The sequence below is a fragment of the Crocodylus siamensis genome, chromosome 4 (assembly GCF_052110815.1).
Source record: "Crocodylus siamensis isolate JL-2025a chromosome 4, ASM5211081v1, whole genome shotgun sequence".
Taxonomy (NCBI): Eukaryota; Metazoa; Chordata; order Crocodylia; family Crocodylidae; genus Crocodylus; species Crocodylus siamensis.
Genome location: NC_143398.1, coordinates 216,550,781 through 216,577,206, shown reverse-complemented (window position 1 = coordinate 216,577,206; position 26,426 = coordinate 216,550,781).

Here is a 26,426-nt window from a genome sequence, read left to right as displayed (position 1 = left end):
AAAATAATATTCTAACACAACACCACTACTATATTCTCATAAAAAGTATTTATCTGATAGTTTTTCCCCTTCAGAAGAAAAATCTGCATATTTTGTTTATTCTCTAAAATATTCTTTTTTTCTAATAGCCTGAACCAAATAATTTCTCATTTTTACAGGCTTCACTTCACTTTTCTCACAGTGAATAAATTGCAACTTATTTCCATGAAATTCACAGATGACACAGATCTTTATTTTGCATAAAGGCATAAAGAAGTGTCTAATATCTTCAATATTCATCTGCTAAGTGGACATTTGCATTGGGTTAGAACGGAAAAAGAGCCACAACCCTCCCGCAGTGACAGCTGTACAAAGGGATGACATCTGACAGCTGTGACAGTGCTGAAGGGAGACTCAGATGACTCGCTGCATCCATGATCCAATTACAGCACACATCCCTCTGACAGACCCAGCAGCTTGACTCCAGCATTTGGAAGGACAGTATTGATCTCTTGTCAGAGACCAGTTGCCTGCCTGCAATTGTGCATTGCTGAACTTTGAAAAGCTATAGTACCCTCTTAAATGAGAGGGGCAGTCAGGTTATAGTATTCAGGTACAAAGAGAGGTGCAAAGGGTATCTGCTAAATGCTCTAAACTTGAACAAATCATAACAATATGACAGTCCAATCATACTCAAGTAGCCTAGCTGATCTAGCTAGCTACTGTCTGTACTAATGGAGAGACAGCTCTTTGTGGTTAGCTGGATGATCTTACTTGATGAAAAGGCCACTGCAATTAGTGCATGCTGGTTGGTTGTGCTGTGTGACAGCAGACTAGATGGTATAATGGCAGCTGCCAATAACTCTAACTTCTAGAAAACAGACAATTAGGCCTTTGATCCTAACACTCTTAGTCCTTAAACTCCAGACTTCTTCTCTGCCTTTACTGTAAACTGCACAGTCAATATGGTATGAGCTCACCAAACAAAAATAACCTGGCAAGAGGCCAATTACTCTTTTCCCTTAACTTATGGTACTTGTAATCTGAACACTTTAACAAATGGAATATAGTGGGGTATGCAAGTTATAAAAGGACTGAATCATAATTTTACAACAAACATTCAAATGTGATTAAAAGCTCAAGAAACAGAAGGTAATTTGCAAACAACCACAATGTGCTAGTTAAGAAATCAGGACATTCCTATTATTTGATGATTATTTTACATCCCGACACAAATGCTACCTTTCATGAGGTTTTTTGTTGTTGTTGTTGTGCATTTCTCCTTAGAACAAGTCATATGTACATAACATCAGACAAGTATAAAGAAGAATACTTACAAGCCCCCTTCTTCTGATGTGTAATGTTCTAGTCCAGAAGTGGCCCACCTGTGACATTCATGCCAATGGCATGGACCACTTTAATTTGTGGCATGCAGCCAGTCGGTGAGGGTACAGGCAGCATAGTGGGAGATAGGGCAGGGAGCAGGAAACAGAGCAGCAAATCTGGTGGAGGAAAGGAAGTGGAATGGCACTTGTGGAGGATAAGGGACTAATCTGTGCCATGCTTACCAAAAACATTGGCCCCTACTGTTCTAGTAATGGAATTATCTTAGCGCTTGATCCAGCACTTCTTACACACACAAAACTAAATGGAGATCAGTGCTCTTCACTTGCACCAGAAGAACAAGCCCAGTGAATAACAAAACAAAAGCATAACACAATAATACTTCCAACATGCTTTGACAAAAATCCAGACAATCACACAAAATATTCTGCCTGAAGCCAATACTATATCTGAAAAAACAGTCATGTATCATGTCCCTTAGAATCAGCAAGGAAAGGATTTTTAACTGCACCTTGACAACAGTGAATAGAATGGTCATGGAGAATTGTCAGACAATTGTAAGAGGAAGCCCTCTCTATACAGATACTAGTTCATATACATCCATGTCCATTCTGCTGTGTTATTTTACTTTAATTTGGATCAGAAGAAACCATACCTGGATTGTAAAGGTAACTCAAATCCCATTGTGATTCATTCCAACTTTTTTGAGATGTGGGATGTCATTATAAATAAATTCTCAATTACCCCTATCCAGATTTGAACTGGGGATCCAAATATGAATAGTTACAAACCTAATCATACTCACCTAGGCTATTCAGCTGCCAAAGCTTTCTGAAAAGTAGAACCCAACAGATACCTTTCTTTCACCTTGCTATAGAATAAAATACATCTTAAAGCACAAAACACTTGGAAACCATCTGAAGTCTTTACCATGGGATGGGAAGAAATGTAGGCATTGCATCTAATATACATGTATATATTATATATGCAGGGCCTACATTTCTCCCCATCCCATGGTAAAGACTCCAGATGGTTTCCAAGTGTTGGAAAGCCAGCCAAGTGGATGACTGCTCAGATTATGCAAAAGGATATGGCTGCTTCCACATGTGTTCTCCAGGGAGAATTGTGTTGCTGAATGTGACCAAGCATTAATGCCAACCTCCCATAATAAGACACCAATCTTTTAGTTAAAGAACAAGCAGATGTATCATGTATTCATTTTAGAGATTTTCAAAACAAAACCAGGCAGCCTTCTGCCCTGCCCTTTGCCTTGCTACTGGCTACTCAAATCAAATCCCATGGGACTTCTAAGTAGTGCCACTGACTTTCTGGAGGAAAATGGGGAGATGGGGTTTGTCCTGTTCCCTTTTTAAAACCCCTTCTATTTCTCCTACAACCTCTCTCTCTGCTGCAGTGAATTAAAGCCACAAAGGGCTTTAACTGGGAAAGGTTTCTCTAGTCCCTAGTTTCCACAAAAACGTACCTCTCTAAACACTTGGGCTATAGATAAATATAATTTTTAAGCACTCTAAAAGGAAAGGGAAATTGCCAGCTGTGAATATACATCAGCTGTTGCAATGTGACTGTTAGGTCTGCATGTCCTATTGTGTTACAAGTTAGATAAATCATTGCAACTTTAGCAACTGGAGCTGGGTTAAGCCCTGTACTGTCCGCACATTAACACCTGAAAGTGGTTTTAAGTACTTATTATGCAGCTCAAAGTTATGGCAGTCCAAAGCAGGATTATCTCTGATCCACACTACCCAGCTCCTGTTCCAGTAAGATGTGGTCACCCCCCACAGATGTGCTGCCCAAGTTAAAGTTCTCCTATATCCCAGGATCTCTCATATCCCCTCCTGTACAGCAGGGATAGAAGCTTGTCCCAGCTCACCAGCCCTTTAGTGCCATGTCACAGCTACAACTCCTAGTCCTGCCCCTGTTCACCAGGCCTTTAGTGACAAGGCACAGCTCTGCAGGTGGGGGACCATCAGAGAAGGTTTCTAGACTTAAGGTGTGACTGCTCCAAACTCCAAGCTAATGCTAACGCTCATCAACATTTATGCAGCTCACAGTGTAAGGTATAACAAGGCCCTAATATACATGTTACATCTCTCTGTACCTGTAGGCAGATATTGCCATTCAGTTTTAAGATAAATTAGGAGAGCAGTATCTCAAGGACACGAGCACTTCCTTTGGGTCCCTTAAGAGTCTCTGTTATACATAAGAAGGAATAAAAAGTTAAGTGAGCAAGGTACAACAATTCTCCATGACAGTAATGGGTCTATTCAAGAGAACATTTACTACTGAGAGTTTACTCCTATGGAAAGCATTAAGTTTACTAGTAGGGGCGTACTTGGTAGCCGTGTTGATCTGAGACAAAAAGACATACAAAAAACTAGAACTCTTGGTTCAAAAATCATACCTTTTATTAGACCAACTGGAAAATGGCAAGAAAAGGACAATTTCCTTGTCATTTTCCAGTTGGTCTAATAAAAGGTATCGATTTTGAACCAAGAGTTCTAGTTTTTCGTAAAGCTTAGTAATAAGTATTTTCAGGGCCAAATGTAAAGGAATGAAAGCTTGATGCCTGATACAAAAAAACAAAAGGAAAATAGAATGTTTTTAAATTTGTTTTTACACTGAAATAACATTTCTCTTGTTTGAAATGGAAACTTTGTTTGGCTAATATATAAGAACACTGGAATTTGAAAACTGTGAAGCATTATTGAATTACCTGCATGGACTGTTCTTTCTGAACTAAGTTTAATGAAAAATGCTGATTTTACACAAACCAAGTAATATCATGTGCACATGGATAAAGAGCTTTAACAAGGTTCTTTTTGTTTCCAATTTTTGGAGAAACATGGAGATAAAATCTCTAGACCTGTAATAAGCAAAATATAATTCATGGGACAGAAGGCACCCATTCACTTCTGTTGTCAGATTAACAAATGCCCATTTTTTTGTGTCTCAGCTAATGTGCACACGATACCAGGAGTTGAAATCCTGGGCACAGAAAAAAACAATGGCAAAACGCCTAGTCATGTCAATAGTGTTTCACCACAAGTTTCCATCCTTGATTTTCTTTTCTTTTCTTATTTTTTGCTTTGACTGCAAGGGTGTGTGAAATTGTGAACTGTAAACTTTTGAGGCTTTTTCACTGTAGGATGATGAGTGTCACTAGAACCAATTTGTTTTTCTTCATAGTATATACAACGCTCCAGGCCCTGGCAAGTTACCAGCACAGCCTTCACTTAGGTTTGAGGACTCCTGTTTCATCTGTGATTACTTAGTTCATGTCTGTTTTCTATGCATGTTGCTTCCCCATACTTTGTTACCAATAAGGTAATAATTGAGATATCTCCATTTAAGGCATCAAAATGAGGTGTTTTTACTAAAAAGAAGAAAAAAAGCATTGTTGTGGTATATGTGATATAGTTTTTAGTGTACTTCATTAATTTGTCCTGAACTGCAGACATTCTTTGATTGTGATACTCTTTAACAGCAAGTCTTAATTGTTGACATTAAAAAACATGCTGAGCTGAGCAAAGAGAGGAATTCTGGCTACACTTTACTCCCTATTCTCAAAAATTAAGCATTATGGGCATAGTAGCTTAATAACCTCTCTCAAGAACCATAGTTCAATCCCAAGTGCCATCAGAAAGGTTAGGTATTTAAATCTTGGCAAATAGGCAGTTTATGAATCTTAATGCACCCAGGCAATGGAGTCAATTCTTGAGAATACAGAAAATCTAGAAAAGAAAAAAGCATTCTCTTCCCATGTAAAATCAGAGTTACTTACTCAGTTACGTTTCATCCTGTGTGTGGATTGAAAGAAGAATATTAGTCCTGGTGTTCTGATCAAAAAAGTTATCTTCTTTATATACACATGAAGACTCGTTTGGCTTAATGGTTAGCCTCAAACACAGCACTACCCTTGGAATATTAGAGGACTGCAATCCATTCTCAGTTGCATGACAAGATATGCTATTGGCCAACCTCACAATTCAGAGATTGCGTCATTTGTGGAGCTAAAGAGAATAATAAGAACTACCTGGAAACTGTTTATAAGGACATAGCTCCTACCGAGTGAGAAGAGAGGCTTTTATGTATGTCATAATAATTTTACAGGTACAATGTGGGCGAAGTTTGGTACTGCTTAATTAATGACTAATAATTAATGATACAACAGCTATAAACGTAATAACGCTGACCCACTGAAATGCTTCTGCAATGATGGAGGATAATCCAAAATACAACAGACTCCTTACGATGTTGCCTTAATGAGGACTACAAGTGTTCCCCACGTTCTCAACAATTAAATAGAGGTTGCACAAATAGTTGAGGTACAGACTTGCATCAAGAAGGGCCCTTTTGTTGTTGCTTTGTATTTTTTCCTTCATGAGAAATTAAAGAAAGTGGAGAAGTTGAAAGGAAATTAACAAGGAGAATTGAAAGGTGGGAGGTAAAAGAGAAGCAAGAAAATGGGGAAAGGGAACTGAAGAGAAGCCTTTCTTGTTTTCAAGCTTTCTTCTTACTTTACGTATTCATGTTTCTTTTTATTCCACCTTCCACATTTTTTAATTTCCCCTGTTATCTATGCTGCTAACATGTATTCTTCCTCCACTTCTTTCTTCTCTTGTTCCCTTGCCTGTTCCTCTTTCCCCTCCATGGCTTCCTTGCTTTTTCAAATTACATGCCTTTGAATAGAAGAAAAAAATTATAACAACTTAATTTAAAATGTTTGCTGTGTGTTACCTTGCTATGTTGACTGACACTGTACAAAAGGAGCAATACTCTGGGCAATGACCAGCAGGAAGTGATGCTTTGAGCAGTGTCAATTTATTGTTACGCAAGGCGGCGTTACCAGCAGCAGCTGTGGGTAAACACTGCAGAGAACCGAGTTTCCCAAACATTTAATACTAAAGTGGTAAACTAAGTATCTCACCAGGTGAATTCACACAATGGTCAGTTATAGTATACAGAATATTTTTCTGTTCCCCTCCACCACCATCTTGAAAATCAAACTCTCCTTATATTACATTGGGAAAAAATCACAATCTACAGCCCTTGGCATGTATCACTTACAAACAATTTATGATATACAATTTTACAATGATTTTCTCCCCTGTGCCTTTTCTCTTGCTGTCTTTTTATGGACCCCTTAACATCAATGCCTGAGAATAAGCATTAATGATATCTGCTAGCAATGTTGTACCTGGGAATTGCTGTGCTTGATTACTCTAAAGCGCTTTCAGTACATTATTCTTGACTTGCAAAATTAAGAGTTATTTGAGCTGTAGAAAACTACAGACCAAATTCTGAAGCACAATTAATAAACTGTTTTAGGACTATAAATGTCTCAAGACTGAACTGCAACCTGCAGAGTTTGTTAGAAGATGATTTCTGCAACTTGAATTTACAAGCCATTAGGATTGTTCATCACATGGTCTCATGATAGCAGGCAACCTTATTCTCCTGATTATCAGCTTTCTGGAGCTAAGAACCTGTGCCATATTGCCCTGCTTGAGTTTAGATTAAGGGACTATAATTGTGCCAACATGATAGTTCCCCCCCCCCCATTCTGAAAACAAAAAGCACTGTGAGAGAGCCCCGGCCCTTGCTATGGGACCAGGCACAGCTAGATTCCCCTCTCCCCCACAACCAGCAGTGAAATTGTTTGGTTTGTGGTAACACTGGAACTCACCACACTTTGCAAATTGTTCTGGGTTACAGCAGGGAGCTGCATGTCTGTCTGAACCTTTTGGTGAACCACAGACCCAACATAAGTCAGTAAGATGATGCATTAGCCAAAAAAGCAAAAGCAATGTTGGCCCTATTAACACCGATATTCTATGCAAGATAAAGAAGGGGATACTACTACTCTGCTCAGTGCTGGCAAGGCATTTTTGTGCTGTTCTTGGATCCACAGTTTAAGAAGGATGTTGGAAATTAGAGTAGATGCAGAGGTGAGGAAAGGAAATAAGAACAGGGTTCTAATGCAAACCGTACAAGGAAAGGTGAAAAGAACTAGGTATACTTAGTTTGGCAAAAAGATTAAGGGAACACCTGATAGGAGTTTTCAGACAGCTGAAGAGCTCACATAAAAAGCCTTTGCCACATAAGGCAGAATACAAAGCAATGGGTTTAAACTGCTGCAAAACAGATATAGACTAAATCTCAAAAAAAAAACAACAACAAAAATTTCCTTAAAGTTAAAAGAGTAAGACAGTAGAACAAGCTGCTCAGGAGAAGTTGTGGAATATTCTTCTTTAAAGGTTTTCAAGAACAGTCATTTATCCGAGATACTCTAAAAATACAACATCCTGAATTTGTGCAGGGCTTAGACAAGATGAATGCTGAGGTCTCATCCAGTCCTGTGATTCTATACTGACTCTGCAGTCCATGAGTTGGACATCCCTCATTCAGGTTAAAAGACAATGTTAGCAGAAGAGCAAATGAATATAAATTAGCCATGATTAAATTTAGGCTGGAAATTAAGAAATAAAAAACCATCGGTATGTGAGCTGGTAGTACTCTCTGCCACTGGTCTCACATGAGACATAGGCACACTTTTTTTCCAAGTTCTAAACAGTCTTTTATTCAAAGACATCCTTGGCAAGAAAGTCCAACAAACACAAAAACCATAGCCTTTCTCCCTTCAGGCTGTATAATAAAACAATGCCTCTCTCTCTTCAGGCTATCAAAGCTTTCCAGCTTCTACAAGCTCCTTCTGCCCCTGGCTCTCTTTCAGCCATCCCTGTTTAATGTTCCCAGCTGGGGATTTGTCCAGCAGCCCGATTCCCTCCACCTCATCAGTAAGCATGATTATCTGCACCTTCTGGATTCTCAAAGGCTCTTCACCCTCTTATACCTACAATAAAGTTCTTGGAGAGCAATAAGAAACCTCACAACCTTTACTTGCATAATACTTCAACCTTAATGTTTCTTAGCATAACTTTTTATAGCATATACACCTTTATTAAAAAACTATAGTTCTTACCTATACTGTACAATAAGTTGTCACTGTTGAAAATGGTATTTATACTTTTCTCTTCATATGTATTTAAAGTAAGCAGGGTGTAAAGCACCATAAAGGAGAAGACTAGTGGAACTAAAACTTTATTTTCCCCACAAGCTAGATATGATAGAATAGTGTATCTTCATTCTTCCTTGCAAATGCACCTCAACTCTGACCTTCCTGGAAAGCAGGACCTCCTGGGTAATATGGTAATTTAATATGAAAGCTTATAAGCTAAGTTCTGTGGGGTGAGATGGCTTTGTGAAATATGATGTGGTTTATTTTTAAAAAGAGCTCAGCTGAGACATAGAATGGAACTGGAAACAGGCCTCCAATGGAGAGAGATAAATGCCTAATTTACTGTCCCACTTAATCCAGCATTTATTCTTTAAGTCATTATCCCCTATTCCTCATTATTTTGGCAGTACAGTGATGAAAGACATGTACAGTTAAACGATGATTTGAACATTTCTGTTTACAATAGCCAAAATCTATATAATTTATCATTTTAAAAAGCTAAATTGTTACATGCAAAATTAAAGATAAACATAATAAATACAAATATAATAAAGGAATTCGTTTCCCAGTTCAGAATGTGTCTTTATAGGGAAAATACTATACTCAACACTAGTTGAAAAATTGCTTTCATTTTTATTGCATCACTGTTACAATAAAATCATCTCTACTGAAATGAAGACAAGCAAAGAAGGTATTTTGTTTTTCTTTAAACACCCTTTTTGTTGACATATAATTGTTTGACAGTTATATGATATGAAACATGGTATGTTTAAGATATTCAGTACTACAGAAATATGCAAATTCACAAACACATTCACTCAGGTCCTTTCTGGCCAGCAGTCAGCCACTGATTGTCGCCCCCATTTCCAGTCTTCCATATTTGTTTAATTTGTGAATTCCATTTGATATCTGCAACATCATTCAATAATTTTCCCTCAGAAGAAACAAAAGTACTGTTTATCTGGTAGCAGCCTGGGATTTGTGCTGGCAGACTTCCAGAAATGATTGTCAACTATATAGCCAATCTGTAGCTGTCCAACATGTTTTGTTGTGTTTTTTAAAATGTTTATTGTATTTTAAAATACAATAGAAAAATCAGAAAAAAACATGTATATTAAATGTACACATTGACTATGTCACAACCATAAGCAATAGAAGGAAAAAAAGGAGGAAGGTAGAGGGAAGGACAGATGAAGAAAGAGAAGTATCCATTTCGCAACAAGCTAGCTAATAAAATACTCTAAGAATTCCTTCCAAATTGTACAAAACCTGCTAAATATGACTCTTTCCATAGATGCCATGTCTGCCATATTTCAACCTTTGGAGATGTTCTACTTCAGCAAAGGAACCAACTTCATTTTGCTTCACCATTTAACAGGTGAAGTCAAGTTCATTTCTAGGATTCTAGCGTGCTTGCCTGCCAACACAACTCTTGGCAAGAAAAGCAGTTCCATAATGATTAGCTACAAGACTTCCCCACACCGCCCACTGATTTGATTTTTATGCTGCATTTGCATGTTTTCGATCTTCTGCCTGTTTTCTGGATTATTTTTTGCCTTCCTCCAACTTAACTTTTCATACAGCTGATCAAATAGTCCTTTGTCATCAAAGTTAGTCTCAACACATGGCAGTAAGCAAGCAAATTATAGTATTGTCTAGTCCATTCAGTGGGTGGGACTAGCAGGGCAGAGCAGTCCTTGGGGATCATAACCTGTAATGAGAGATCCAAGGATTCAACTACCTTATGAAGGGACCTGTAGAGGCAGCAGTCCTCTGTAAAACTCCCTTATTTAACACTAACCAAGCAGTGCTACAGGTCAGCAGGATCAGAATCCCATTGGCACATTCTCAAATTCCTGTGAAGGAAAAGAACAACTAGAAAGGACCTCATCACCACTAATTCCACCTCATCACTTGGCAAGACTTTCTTATATTATTATAGGTTGTTGCTATTGTATAAATAATGCTGTGACTATTTAAAATTCAATATATGTCTCTATCATTTCATTGCACCTTGGCATTTGTACATAAGAATAATAAAGGTCATATACTCCACCTGGCATCATTTCTATGGTTGTCTTTTCAAATGATAACATCCTCTATATAACAAAAACTTTCACTGACAAATATGGGCATATGCTAGTGATACAGTTTAACAAACCGCTGGCAGTTGAATAGGGGAAAGGATGGAAGAAGTGGCAGTTATGCAAGTGGGGTGGGAAGGACTTCACACTTTTGACCACCTACTTATTTGTTTTCTGTCTATGTCTGACCATACACTCCTTGGCCACATCCAGATGAGCACAGATATGCAGATCCCGGGGTCAAAAAAAAACCCATGCCAAAAAAAAAGCAGGGCAGCCCACATGACAACAGCACATGCCACCCAAAACCAGACCCTGGCTGGCCAGAGCCATGTTCCAGCTGCTGGCCAGACTCCCAGCTGCAGAAGTGCCATGGCTGCAGCTCCCCAAGGCCCCCAGACCCCCAGGTAAGGCTCCTGGGGCCAGCACAGTTGCTCGACCCAGCCTCTCTTACCCCACCTGGGATAATTTGCTGTGCATCAGAGAACATGTGGCATGGGCATTCCCCGGGAACAAATAGCAGTGGTACATGACACTGCTACTTGTCCCCAGGGAAACAAATGTCTATGCCCTTCTGGATGCAACACTTTAGGGGAAACGTCTACACTTTTCCAGTGCTCCTGAGAATTGCCACTCTCAAACATGCCCTGTTCTCCTTCTTAGGCACCAACCACACTGAAGGAATCCTCTGTCACCAATCTTAGACATGCTGGACATAAAGCTTGAGGGCCACCCCCAGCACAACTTTACTGTCTCATTTCTGGATTGTGGGCATGCAAACAAGAGTGCATGGAGAGGGCATGATCAAGAACTGTAGGCCCAAGAAATGCCAGGGAAGTAGGGTAAGCATTACCTTAGAATCTGATCCAAAGCCAGTGAAGAGACACCCACAGGATTAGATCTTTCAAATTTAAGGCAGAGGCCATCTTCTAGTTTTTACATAGTATCCTGCACAGCAGGGATATACAATAGCTAGGGCTTTTAGACGGTATAATAGGTATAAAAAGTAAAACGAATTTTAATGAATACTTTCCTGTAAAAGTGAAACTCATTAGAAAAAAAATAGAAATGCATACTTTCTAAATCATCTTCCCATTGTATGCAACTATTAAGTACAAACAGCCTCAAGTGACCCCTGAAAAAAGAGAAAAAATATATTCTAAGTAAAGTACAGAGCAAATCTTATTTCTGCCAAATATACTTGCATTTATCAAGTTTTTATCAAAAGTTCAGGTGTATCATAAAGGACATTCTTGCCATGTCTGATAGTCCCTGGCACTCACATTGCCTAAGAAATGGTGATACAGCATCTCTCACTGTGTCCTGTGAACATCCCTTATGTTCTAAACATAATTATACTTAACCTGTTTATCAAAAATTCATTGCATGTAAATTTGATGGATAGTGCTCAATCTAGTAACGAAAGAGCTAAGTAAATTAACATCAAGCTAAGATTTAGTGTAAATTAACTAATCATTCAAAGTAGAAATTAAATGCAAAATGTGTGTTCTTTTTAAAATTTGATGCAGATTAGATTGCAGATAGATAAGACTGGACAAATTGTAATCCTGACACACTGCACAAGAAGAGAGAAAAAAAGAAAATACATAATAGTGAGCAATATAAGTGAACAGTCAAAGTTCACAAGACATGAAGCCTTGAGTGGGTTAGCAAGGCCCCACGCACAGCAGTCAGTATAAAATTGGTATTCTACTACCCACTGTGATGGTGTCAGGTCCCATCAACTGATGTTGACGTTCATTTTTTTGCTTAAGGTAAGTAAAGAGCTCTGCTGAAGGAAAGAATTAATTCTCAAAGAAATATGGTCAGATGGAAGTGCCTGTTCAGTATCTGAAGTGTCACTGTTTTGCACTTTTAATGGTCAAATAAGCCAATTAGCTGATGATCAAAAGAAGGAAGGAAAAGGACCAACACATGATATCTATTCAGGAGCAGGAACATAACATGCCATTTTCATGTCTATTCTCTAGAAAACTCATTGCAGTCCCTAAGAAGAATCTATTTTGTTTCTGTTTGGTTTCAGCTAACTAACTTCTCTAAACAAAACACACTTTAAAGGCAAATGAGTCTTTCACAATATGAAATGTTCTTCTCCTGTGTTTGTATAGCATCAAGAACTAATCAGGCTGCTAATCAGGCACAATTCTAGTAAAAATATTTACTACTACTAACGCTACTAAATATTTACCTGTAGCAAAATAAATAAAAAATAAATGGATGTAAGCAGGACCCCCTACTATGTTCTTTACAGTCTGCAGAAACTGTCAAATAATTCCTAACAAATTTATTCAATAAATCTTATCCTTTTCCCTCTCCCACCCCTTCAAATTACTGCAAACCAAACATGGAAGGTATCAAATATTTCTGGTAATCAAGATTATTTGCAAAATAATTTCTGTGAAGTATTTTTGTCTGGACCCTGTTTGCAAACAAATTGTTGCAAGCACCTGATACTCAATACTCAACATTTGAGATGTTATCTTTGGACATGTTTTTTTCTCTTGACATAGGCATCAGGTTTCCACCACTTCAATTTACATCATATAGATACACTACAATACATGGATAAAATTTGCTTTTTTCCCAGAGTTTTAACTCACAATAATTTTGTGGAAGGAAAACAAAAGTGTGAGGCAATTCATTTAACATTCCCAGCAAATGTTTTGCAGATGCCTATAAAGAATGCTTAGAATTAAATTGTCAGTCACTTAAAATTGCCTTCAGTCAGACCAGTTTTACTTGCCTGTTGTTCCAAATCAGGTGAAGAAAATAGAAGTTCCAAGTTTCAAACTTAAACTGTTTTTGTTACAATACTGTAAAAATATTAGTTTGAATTTAACAGAATAGAAGCGGGGTGAGGGAAAATGCCTTCTCCAGATCTTAACAGTAACTAGAAAGATGTTGTCCTGACAAACCAAACATACCTGTGAGATAGGGCTCAAACACAGGAAGCTACTGCCCAAAACCAGACCGCTCCAGGAAGCTATAGGCATGGAAAATGGAAAAAGAAGAAAACCATTTTTAACAATACATTTAAATGGTTGGAGGTCTGTGTGTTATTAGAAAAGAAACAATATCATGAAAAAGTTTGGGATACTGCTTAAGAAGCAGGTATCACTTGAATTTCTAAGAATATTTGATAATTGAAGGAAGGGTGAAGCCACAGAAGACTGACTGTGGGGAAGTCTGGGTTCAACACGACAGTCCCATTTCAGCGTATCAGAATTTGCGTACTAATTATAAAATGCTTTTCCTAAGGGGCTGAGCATCCACAGCCACAAGAGATTTCAGGAAGTAAAGATGTTCAGCTTCTCTAAAACTAGGGATTCGGGAGGCATGTGGTCTAGCTGAAAGAGCAGATGATGAGAGAAAATTGCACTGGGGGAGTCCCTGTTCCCCCAAGCACTACCAGGAGTGACTAGAAATAATGGTCACAAGCTGGCAGAGGGGAGATTTAGGCTAGAAATCAGTAGGCGCTACTTCACGGTCAGGGCGGCTAGGATCTGGAACCAACTTCCAAGCAAAGTGGTGCTGGCTCCTACCCTGGGGGTCTTTAAGAGGAGGCTAGATGTACACCTTGATGGAGTCGTTTGACCCCAGTACTTTTTCCTGCCATGGCAGGGGGTCGAACTTGATGATCTGCTCAGGTCCTTTCCGACCCTACCAGCTATGAAACTATGAAAGGAAAACTAGGTATAAATACTGGTTACAACAATGGGAGGGGAAGGTCTGACAGCTTGTGCCTTAGGCCATGGACAGGGAACAATTTTTCCATTTTAAAAAGAGGGGAGTTACATATGAAATCATGTCAGCCAATGTTTCCACTTTTACCCCGTGGTCAGCAAAGATAACTTGTGGTAACTTAGCCCTGTGGTCAGGGACAAGCTGATTTAAATTCCACTTACTACAAGGTAATAACAGACAAACAGAAACAGTTATGGCAGATTCAGCTAAACTAAAATGGTATCACAGTTCAGTTGTCCATGTTCTGAGTAGCAAAAATTTGTCCTAATAAATACTTCCAGGTTAAATTGGTTTTGCTTTGGTTCTCCCCTTAAATGCCTTAATTTTTTCTCCGTATGCTGATTTTATTAATGGTCTCACTATAATTTACTCTGCAAGAGATCCCAAAATAAAGTACTGGGCAAATAGACAGGAGAGAACCCTGTAAAAGCACAGAATTTGAGCAGCAGAGAAAGTACAAGTCTGTCATTTTTGACGTTCCTGTGCTTGATTTTGCAACATAAATAATATTATTTTATTAGATAGGCAAATATTTTTTGTGGTACTGTTTTTATTGGGCCAACTGTATGGTTGGGATAAAGTTAGACAAGCTTTTCTATGTAAGACATTCTTTTTCAGATCTGAGCTGTGTTTGAAAGCTTTAACTTCATCCCAACTATGCAGTTGGTCCAATAACAGATATCCCCCCCAAAAAAATATTTGCCTTTCACATCATTTCTGAACCATCACAGCTACAACATCACTCAAGACTTGAAGGTAATAGTTATAATGATGTTCTGCTGGCTTCAGAGAGCAGTCTGAGGGGAGCCAACCCTTTCACACTTAGGGTACCAACAGAGAAGGCATGGACCACTGGAATTACTATCATATCCTGGAGAGGTAATCAGAAAATGAGAAGTCTCTTACCTAAATACCCTGACCCAGTTGCTAATTGGACTATCAGATAAAATAACATTCAAAACAAAACATTTCATTACAGGCTGAACGAAATGTTTCGGGACGGAATATTAAAATTTTGATTTTCTTCAGCTTGCCAAATATTCCAAAAGCACGTTTTTGTTACACCCTTGTCAGTATTCTCCCTCGGCCCGTACTGTGTGGAATGGTTACATGCTCAAGCCTATTTCTCTGCTCCCTGGGCTTTGTTCTTCTCTGTTCCAACATTCTCCAGCAAACAATGCAAGTGAGAATGCTTTTAGAATAAAAATGGTTGCAAGAATCATTTGTAATGGAAAGTGGCTGCTACTAGCTCTCCTTATAATACTACTTGCCATTTCTACAGTGCCTTCCATTGAAAAGGTCAAGGTGCTTTATAAATGTCAATGAATTAAACCCCCGACATGCTTTAAGGCAGAAAAGTATTATTATCCCCATTTTATAAAAATGGGGAAACTGAGAAACCAAGGGATAAAGTAAATTGTCCAAAGTTACACTAGAGGTCCATGACAGTGCAAGCCAGCCAACAGAAAAGTGATGTCTGCTGTCACGGTAAATGTTTAGCCAAGTTGAAAGAAATGGTATCTCTGCCATCTTCTATATTTGCCAAACTGTTTTCATCTGGGGCTGTAATGGAGCTTTCCTTGCTAAGGGACTCTCAAGTAGCAGCAGTGGTGTATGCTGCTTTTCATCGGTTATAACGTGTCTCAAAATGCTCTAAGTGGCCTCTGTAAAACAGATTCATTTGTATCCTTGTCGGCTCCATGCTAAAGCACCAAAAAGCATTTTCTTCAACAGCACAGTTAAAGTACTCTTGTATGCCCACCCAGCTCCTGGAAGGCATAACCTCTTGCATCCCAAGTTTAGACGCATCACATCAAGCACAAAATACTCAGTGCCTGAATCTTTGCACTTTTTACTATTATAAGCTGGTGTGTTTGCAGTTTTGAAATTAAATTATCTTCTTACGTACCCACTCTGATTTTAAATAAATTATTTGAACTATGAATCCAGGAAAATGTGACTTTTCATACTTGTGGCTCCTTTCAACAGTTTGCTGGTTTCAGAATCTCACAGACTTCAGAGCACAATGAACAATATATTTATTTAATTATATGAATTCAGTTTGTTTTCATAAATGTGTATAAAATAAGTGTTTGTAACCTGTCAGCAAGTGTTTGACTGGAATATGCTATGAAATGATTAAATACTTAAAAAAGGTGTGTACACACAGTTATCTCTTATAAGGACAATTACTGACAATGATGCCTCTTAAAAACAGACACAGGCATTATGAGGATATATTCCATTGTAGACTGGCATAATGTCAAAGACAGGTAAGCCTACTTCTTTTAAGATTACTCTATCTGCACTTGAATATGGTTAATAATAATAATAATAATAATAAAATTGTTCTGACAATATATATCGGCGGTTTTTGATTTTCTTATGCAGTTGTTTTCCTTTTGTGGCAAACTGTGGATAAATGTTGAGATTTTAGAGAAACTCTCCAAAACGTATGCAGATACATTATTTTCAGAATATGCCCATTAGACAAAACTAATTGGCAATTTTCAAGGTATTTTCATGATCATAGCTCTTTATATCCTAAAGCTTACATTCCTCCTCCCCCCATACCCAAATGCTACTGAACTACTCCATGCAAAAAATTCTTCATACAGGTTTACAGCTTTCCCTCCCAGACATACTCGGGTTCACAGTCCAAATTTCTTGATGATACCTACAGTACTTAACATTAAGATTTAAATATCTCTTCATTTGCTAATATTTAACATTTTCTTTTATTTGAACTATATGTGCCATATGCAACAATATGTAGAATGTAATAAATGTCATTTTAATACATTTACATTTAGTCTTTCTGTAAATAAAATTTATAAATCTCAGTCCAAAAAAACAATCTATCTAGATTTTGTGGTTTATTTCTCTATTAGTGGTGCTTTTTCTTCAAGGCTAATCTTAGAAATATAATACTTCAGAGCAGAATAGGGGCCAAGAAGGACTTGGACATGGCCATAGAACAGCTCTTAACTAATTCTCACTTTTAAGCATGTGTTTAAGTCTAAAAGTCTGTGGGGTATAAGCATATGTTTAAATGCTTGCCTAAATAAAGCATCCATATTTTTAATTCTCCACCCTCCAGCAACCATTTTATTTTAATAAACTTTGGCTGGGACACTGAAAAAAAAATACGTGTGAAAGGTACTCTTCTTTCTGCTTGCAACCAAACCTTGAAGTGGAGCATGCTATTTGCATGAGGGGAAAAAAATTGCTGTCACCTGGAAGAATCTCACAACATCTAGCACGATACTCCCAGTACATCTACCTTCATATTGTGCTGGAGATACTGCAAAAGAGAACCTCTTTCCATAAACAGAAAGTTGTGCCTTGGATTAATGGAGCATGTATTCTACAGGCTTTGGGGAAGAGATTAGTTTAAGGAAATCCAGTGAAGAACTTTGAACTTCAACTGCTCAGAGCAAGTCTTGTCCAGTAACAAATAATTTGCCTGAGGTAAAATGAAATATGGTAGCTACGTTATTCATAATGAATAACTATCTGGTTTTGTTAGGTAGGAGCATTTAAGAATGATACCACCTTCTTGACCTTTGGAAGTTATATTTCCTGAGCCTCAGTAGCACACTTTACCACTGCTTGAATCAGTGTGACAACATGAGTAAATGCATAGATATAGATGATATAGATATAGGAGTCCACTGTTTACTAAAGAAGTGGAACCTTAAATGCAGCTGTCACTGGGATCTGCTTTCTACATTTTTTGCACTTCTTCCTAGGAACAGGCTTCTCTATCATTCGAGCTGTTTCCTCTTCCAAGTCCACCTCTTTCTCTTGCTCATTTCTCTCTCTTACTCCAGGCATTGTCATGGTAGGTTGCCAACCTTTTCTCCAAACCACTCCCTCCACTTTTCTCTTTCTCCCTGTTAGTCACCAGGTGCAGTGGAACAGCTGTGTGTCGTGGCATAAAAGATCCACTTCACTGGGCAGTGGTGATGCATAGGAGGTGCACAAGGGTGCACATGCACCCCCTGAGAGTGCTGATGCACCCCCTGACTGGTTGTGCTTACCACTTAGGCGATGGGTGGGGGGGGCAGGTGGCAGTTCCAGTGCCCCCCCTGTAAGCGCTGGCCAATTGATGCAGCCGCTCCCAGAAGCAGCTTCAGTGATCAGCCACAGTGCAGCCGGGACTGTAGGATTGGCTGAGGTGGCGGGGAACCTCTCCCAGACAGTGAGATTTGCTGCAGGTGGGCCACCCCCACCCCCAGTTGGCAGGACCAGGTGCAGGACAAGGGGCAATGGGAGCACCCATTGGGGATCTTCCCCATCAAGCCAGACCCTGCTTTCCCCGCTCAGTCTGGCTGGGTGGGGAAAACCTTTTTCCCCACTCAGCCAGATCCACTCCTGTAATCCTGGAAGATAGGGCCTGGCTAAACAGGGAACCCTGACTTCCCTGTTTATGGAGAGGTACTGCGAGAATCCCTGGCATGCCTCTCTGTAAGCAAGGAAACTGGGCAGGTGCTCCAGGGACCTAGGGGTCCCTCAGCCCCCCAGTGCACCTGCCCAGGGTAGCAAGACAGTGCAATCAGCTCAGGTTGCTTGTACTTTTCCGCCACAGAGGAAATAGACATCCATCACAATAAAGCAGCAGAGTCTATTACCACCTTTTGTTGTGCCACTGATTTTTTCTTCATGTGGTAAAACAAAGGTTATCAATGTCCATTTGTTCAGCATTCGTGCTTCCATAAAAAATGTTATGGCATCACAAATGAGATGTCGAGCAGCATCTGTTTCCACCCTTAAGCTTACTGCTGTCCCTCCCAGTGCCTGACTACACTACTTTCAACTAAAACCATTAATAACATTTTCTGGACAGCTTTTCCCCATTTTTCATGCCCCGCTTCCCCACAAACCATTATGTAATTGGGTATGGAAGGCTAGGTAAGTGACTAGTCAAAAATTCCTTATTTTACCAGACCAATAAAATCAGAGAAAAACATAGCTTTTCAAGAGACATAGTTTGCATTAAACATTACTCAGAAAAATAATTCATATTTCCCAGGTTGGAAGCCAAGAATGAGAATTTCAAGGAAACCAAAGCGAGGAGATACAAAGGGGAAAAAAAAACCAAAAAAGAAAAAGAAAGAATTGACAATAGGCTGAAGGAAAGCCAGGGGGACCTGACCCTCAGAGATGCAATTGATGGGATGTGTCAGGGACTGGGAATCTTGCATCCTCACTGCTACCTCATCACCTATTTCCTCTAGGAAAATATTCCTATTTGCCTCTAGGCAAGAAATTCCAAAACACTACCCCGCCTGCATCCCTCCTGTCCCTGTGGGAATTTTTGCTCTACATAACATAGTGAAACAGACTAAACCAAATAATTTGCTAGTTTATACTTTTAGTAATAAAATATAGGATATAACATCTGTGTATAAGCCCCCGTCCACCCTAAATATAAATATTAGATATTTACTAAATTAATCATTGTTATTAATATCCCCAATTAGCAATATTCACACTTGTATAAGTAAACATATTCCCAATAAATGCTATGTGAGAGAAATCTGGATCAATAATTCCAAAAATTATGCATTCGTTTCTTTTCCTAACACAAAGTATAGCAATTATACTCACAATAACACATACATACAACTTACCTTGTGCATCAGCTTTAAGATAAAAGATGTATATTTTTTTTGTTTTATGCACAGTAGAACTTCTTACCTAAAATGTAAATTCTGAAATATTACACTATAAAAATGAGGGTTAGATAATCAGAGAAAGAAAATGGGTAAGACTATCTTAAGTGTGAGGGAATTTGGTTGATGGCAGATTGAATAAATGGGGTTGTGCTATTTATATATATGTTCTAGCAATGCAATTCAGAGGCATTAAATAAAATATTAAATAAAAAAGATCGGAAATGAGTTTGCCTAAGAGTTGTCAAGACTGACCTGCTTTAATTAAAAGGCCAGAAGTATATACATGCATTACAGTTAGATCAGGTCAGGTCAGTCTAAATGCTCCAGTGTGTTGGAGTTCACAGCACTTGGGTTGCCCTCAAAATGACACGCCTGATATATAGTTCACCTCAGAAGTAAGCTAACATCAGACTGATAAAGGGTTAACCCAACCTAGGGAACTCACAGCGCAGCCCCAGGGCTAGGAAAGCCCAGCCACTTACCAAAGTTCCAGGCCTATGCTGTTCATACATCCCTACCTTGACCAGGCTATTTTTAGCCCTCCACAAATACCTTTCCCCTGCAGACCTGCCAACCTCCCATCCACCCCGCAAAGACCTGCTGGTGCTGCAAACCCATCATCCCACCTTCCCCCCTGAGATTTGTCCTGCTACCTCAAGTTACTTACCTCCAGTTGTCCGTGCTGCTAAGCCACTTAAATCTAAGCTGGATCCTACAAATGCTTATTCTAACCCTAAAACAATACTCCCATAAGCATGCACACACTTTAGTATATTGCTGTGGAAACTTAAGACCCAACTCAACCCTAGTGTAACTCCATCATGGCCAATGGAATTACATGATCTTTCTGGGTTTTTTTATGCTTCTCCTTTCCCCATTTACTGCAATGCAATAAAGAAAACAAAAACATCTTTCTGTAGACTGCTTTTAGTTACATAGAGTTAATCGCTTTTCATCTACATCAGCATTTCTCATCCAGGGTGCCAGGGCATCCTGGGGTACTGCAAGATCCTTTGAAGGGTGCTGCAGGAAATGTGAGCAGACAAGCAGATGTGGGCCGGCTCAGGTTCCGGGTGTGATGGGCTAAGCAAATAAGGACAGGCTCAGGTTCTCCTTGCCTGCCCCTTGGCCTGCCCCTCTGCAAGGAGGTAAGCACTGTATTAAATAAATTTATTTTTAAACTGGGGTGCCACTCAATTCACGAAAGTTATGGAGGGGTGCCTTGAGTTTGAGGGCCTTGTTACATGTTACATTGTGAGCCACACAAATGTTGATCGGCGTTAGTGCTACTTTGAGTTTGGAGCAGTCACACTTCAAGGCAGTGGGGGCCTAGAGGACTGAAAGGTAAGAATGCCCCCCCCCACCTCCCCCTGGACCTGCCCTGTCCTCTCCCCTCCCCACCCGCACTACTTACTTGTGGCTACCTGCACTATCTGTCCCAAGGGAGCAGACAGGGAAATGTTAGCCTGCCTGCCAAGCCACCACCAATGCTTCTGGGCTGCTTCTCTCCTCTGGGCAGGCAGGTTAGCCCTCATTTGCTTATTCTCCCAGGACAGCACAAATAAACAGGGTGGGGAGGGGAGTAGGAAGTAGGAAGGGGTCTGGGGTGCTAGGGAGAGGCAGTGGGTCCTATCTGTACCATTAGGGGATGGGGAGGTAGGTGGGGTGTTTACATTAATGTGCAGCCTATTATGACTACACCTTAGTGTAACATGAGGTAGGTAACACCGATCATCAGACATAATCCTGCCCTGGAGTGGCATAACTTAGAGCTGCCTAAAAAGTGCTTAAAACTAGTCTCAGGTGTTAATGTGTAGATAATCCAGGTGTTAAAAGCTCCAGGACCTAGGCAAAATTACTTTAACAATGCCCTAAAACAGTTGAGAACAAGTGATCTACACACATGCACATGCACACACAAGGCATCAGATTCTGGTCCTGGTTAAACATACTTTGACACAAATCCATAGTAACTCCATAGACATCCATGGCTTTAGTCCAGATTTATGCCAGTATAAATGGCATCAGGATTTGACCTATTCTTTCCCTGATATCTTTGTAACTGCCTCTCCTAATCTTTCCAGACTCCTTTTTTTGAAACAGTGAAAAGACTAGTAACATTTTTTCCTGGGTCTAATGTTGTGTTTTTCCTTCTTTTCCAATCCTCTCTGTTTCTCCAAACCAGTCACCCAAGCTCACCTCACAAAATATCCTCCCTCCTTCCCCAAGAAAAGCCATGTTCAGAACAAGATTGTGACACATGGATCTGCCTTTGGAACTGACCTTACATTTCATCAGTTCCTTCGGTTCAAGTATTTGCACAAATTTAGGTTGCCTGCAGACTCAGTGATACTGTTTTTCTCTTTGTCTTTGTTCTGGCTCTATTGCAAACTGACTAAATAGTTCTAGTATGAAGAACAAGCTTATAAAGTAAAATCCAGGGTATTAATAATTACAAGAGCTAAGGGGCTGTTCACATGAAGACAAATAGTACATAGGGGCAATAGTGCTGGTTAACATTTTTGAGTTATAATATACAACTTACATTTGTAATACAGTCCCATTCACTGCTACCTTAACTTTAGCTCCAGTTTTAAAGTCTGAATCATTCAGACTTCATCATTTAGCTCATCACTTGGATTTCTTCAAATAGGTCTACTTGGCTTACTTGTCCCTGAGGAACACTCATGCCATGCATGCTTTGGTGCATGACAAGTTACCCCAGGTGGGGTACGGGAGGTTGGGGCCAGCACTGGACTAGCCCCAGCAGCCCTACCTGGGATCCTCCCAGGCCTGCAGCTGCAGCAATCCTGCTGGGAGGAGCCTGGCTGGCAGCCAAAGCACAGCTCCAGGTGGCTCGGCTCGGCTTTTCAGCAGCACACACTACCCGTGTGTGCGCTATTCCATTTTTTTCCATGTTTTTTTTTTACCCCTGGATATGTAAGGGTCAAAAAAACCCAAGAGAGCAGCACATGAATGGGCAGCATGCCCTTGCAGTGCAAAGAACACCTCAGTGCGCGGTGTGTGGCACTACGGTTGTGTTTGTGGAACCACATACTGCACAGTTGCACTTGTCTGGACGCACCCCTTATATTTTTTTTAAATAAGCATGTACTAGATGATGGAGTAATACATTTTTAATTCAATTGCTATACATGTTTCAAAGGTCCTGTAACAAACAAAACTCTTCTGAAGTGACTGGAAGATAAGGATAAGAACTTTATTTTTACTCCATCACCTTGCAGCAAGTATTTCTGCTGAAGCCAATAAGGCCCATTTTCATTGGGATCCCCCCTTTTTTTTAAACCAGCAAACAAGGAAATGCTGTGTTATTAATTTTTGAGTCATCCACAATACAAACAAAGCTTTAATGGGTTGAAATAACTTCTTGTCAGGTTGGTGAAGGACATCCCAATGTCAAAAACCAACTTAACACTCCACAACATCATACATTGAAAAAGGAAAAGGTTGTTGCTTTGTTATAACATATGTCTGAGAAACAAAAGGGATTACAGGGAAGAAGGCTCTAAGAACAAAATGCATATCAGACAGTGTAGAGGGAGTTTTTCCTGCCCTATTCCTAAGGTTCTTGCTATTCAGCACACAACCGCCTCCACAAAAACTTTATAAGCACCTAGAAGAGAGCAGCAACTCTGGTTCATCTTATTCATCACCCCCCATATTTTTCCCAGGATGAGATCTGTGAATTCATTCCCCATAATTTCCTTATTATGATAAAAAACATATGTGATAGCCAGAATGTACCTGAAAACAGAGTAACTTAGCCCTTACGTTGTTCAATGCTGTTGCATTTAGACTATTTCTGGTATCCAAACTAGCTTGCTTGAAACACCTCAGGTGCAAGTTCAGGCTAAAGTCCCTTCTTCTTAATACATGAGAAAAGCATAAGGGTAACAGGAGTTTGGATACTACCCAATTATGTGTTGTGTTGAAAGGAACTTGCATACTCTTGGGGCATGTCTATACTGTCTGTGGAACCATGCAAGGGAATGCTGAAGTACAGCACAACTTATTTTGCTTTGCACTTGCTAAATGTTGACACATGTAATACAACAGGCATAAGATGGCATGCACCAAGAAGGATGCCCTAAGGATGCATCTATAGCTTCTATGCCACCTATCAGGAATGTAAGTGAACAAAAGTGCAGCTCTACTGCATCCTGAAAAACTTAATACAAAAGGTAGATGGGTCCTTCTTCTCCCTGGGTTTTTTTTTTGTGTTTCAATCTTAAAGGTCCTTTGGCAATTCCTCACAGTTGAGGATGACTGTCTTCCATAATCGTCTTATCTAGTGGTTCAAAGATGGCTGATGAAGTTGATCCTGAACCAAAGACTCTGCTGCAACTCAGGCACATATTTCCATGCAGGGCAGGTGGACCTGGATCCATGATTGGGTCTGTGACACCCTGTTTCTGTGACTCCCACTTTTTTATCTCCTGTTGTCATTGTAAGTGTTCAATGTACTGAGATCTGTAGAGAAAACTCTTCCTCCATTTGGGGAGGTCTTCGGTAACAGTCTCCCATGAGTTGATGTTCATGTTGCATTTTTTCAGATTGGACTTGAGGATGTCCTTGAAGTGCTTTCTCTGCCCTCCTCTTGAGTGTACACCTTGACTGAGTTGGGAAAATAAAATTTGCTTTGGGAGTCTGGAGTTGGACATCCAGATGATGCATCCATCCTGGTGAAGTTGATGTTGGATGATCATTGGCTTGATGCTCATGGCATTTGCTTGCGAGAAGATGCTAACGATGATGCACCTCTCTTCCTACTGGATTCAAAGGATCTTCCACAGGGAGCATTGATGGTACTTCTCTAACAACTTGAAGTGCCTCCTGTACATTGTCCACATGTCAGCTCTATATAGTAAGGCGAGGATCACAACTGCTTGATAAATCATGAGTTTGGTTTCAGATCAGATGTTGCAATCTTTGAACACCTGTTTCCTCAGGCATCCAAAGAATGCACTTACACATTTCAGGCAATGGTGGATTTTTTCTCAATGTCAGTCTTCTGTGAGAGATTGCTTCCTGTAACAGGTTGTCCTCCCCAGGGGATTTTTTTTTTTGCCTATGAGGGGCACCCCTGAGGTCCCTAATGTTTCATTTCTCTTGTTTGTCTCATATCCCGCCTTTACTCTCCTGCCATGTCTTGAGGTAAATATTATTTAGATGTTCTTAGAAGTGGGAGACTGCCTATTGTAATTCTGTGTTGGGGTTCTCAACCATCACAGGCCTTGTCCCCCATCTTTCTTTAGCTAGGCCTACCAATCTAAACCCACCAGATAGGGTTTGACTCTGAGGCTGTAGCTCCTTAATCCTCTCAGGTCCCGAGGCCCTCCTTTTGTTTTCAGTCTGGAGCCCAGGTTCTCTAGCTTAAAGACCTGTCCACTGGGAATGGAGCCAGCAGGCCATAAGTTCCAGTCTAGGCAGTAGTCCAAAGTTCCCACTGCCCAAGGGCGCTCTTTCCTTTAGCTCAGGCTACCAGCTGAGATCCTCCCACTGGGATCTGACTTAGAAGTCCTGCAACCAGATCTGAGCTACAGGCCCTATACAGCTGCACACACTAGTGCACTAGGTCCTTTGGCCTTTTATGACTGTGCCCAAGGCACTAATGAGGTCTCCTCCTCCCCTACAGCCTTGACCACAAACCATCAGTGCCAATCAATCAAAAAATATAAACTGTATGTCCATGGGCTATAGCCACCACAAACAAAATAATTAAAGAAGGCAGCATGCCAGCTTACACTTTTCCTGGGTTCTGTGCTTCTGCTTCCCACCTTCTGTTAAGGTCCTTCTTCTGGGGCTGCCTCCACTTCTCTGAGAGTCCTCAGTAGTTCTGCTCCCACAGCAGCTGGACAGGTCACCAAGCATCTCTGTGAAGCTCTTATACACAAACTCTGTTGCCCTTGGCTGTTGGCCCCAACTACCGCTAAGCCCAGGGTTTTTATAGTTCTGGCCTGCCCCGTAGGTTCATCGGTCACCTGACTAGCCAGCCAGGCTTAGCTTTTAAACCCTACCATGCCAGCAGTCTGTGCCCATAAAGTTCTGGTCTTAAAGGGACCAGCCTGCTTTCTGATAACAGGGCTAGGGTTCCCTGTTACACTTCTGAAGTATGGGAAATACTGAATGTTCTCCAGAGTTTTATCATGAATCTGAATTACCTGACCTGGGGACTGCTCATTAAGAGCTTGTTGATGGAGGACTGTAGTTTCCTGAATGTTATGCATCAGACCCATTTTCTTATGTGCCTTGGTAAAGGTGTCAATGATTACCTGAAGGTCTGCTTTTGAGTGAACACAGACTACAGCATCATTGGCATATTGGAGCTTGATGATTAAGGTTGGGGTGACTTATCATCTTTTTTGGTAGTTTAACTCCACTCCAGCTGAAACCTTAGTGGTGATCACATGGAGGACTGTGGTAAGGAATATGAAAAAGAATGTTGGAGGGATGGTGCAGCCTTGCTTAACTGCTGTCTTAACCTCAAAGGGGTCAGTGATAGATCCCTTACTA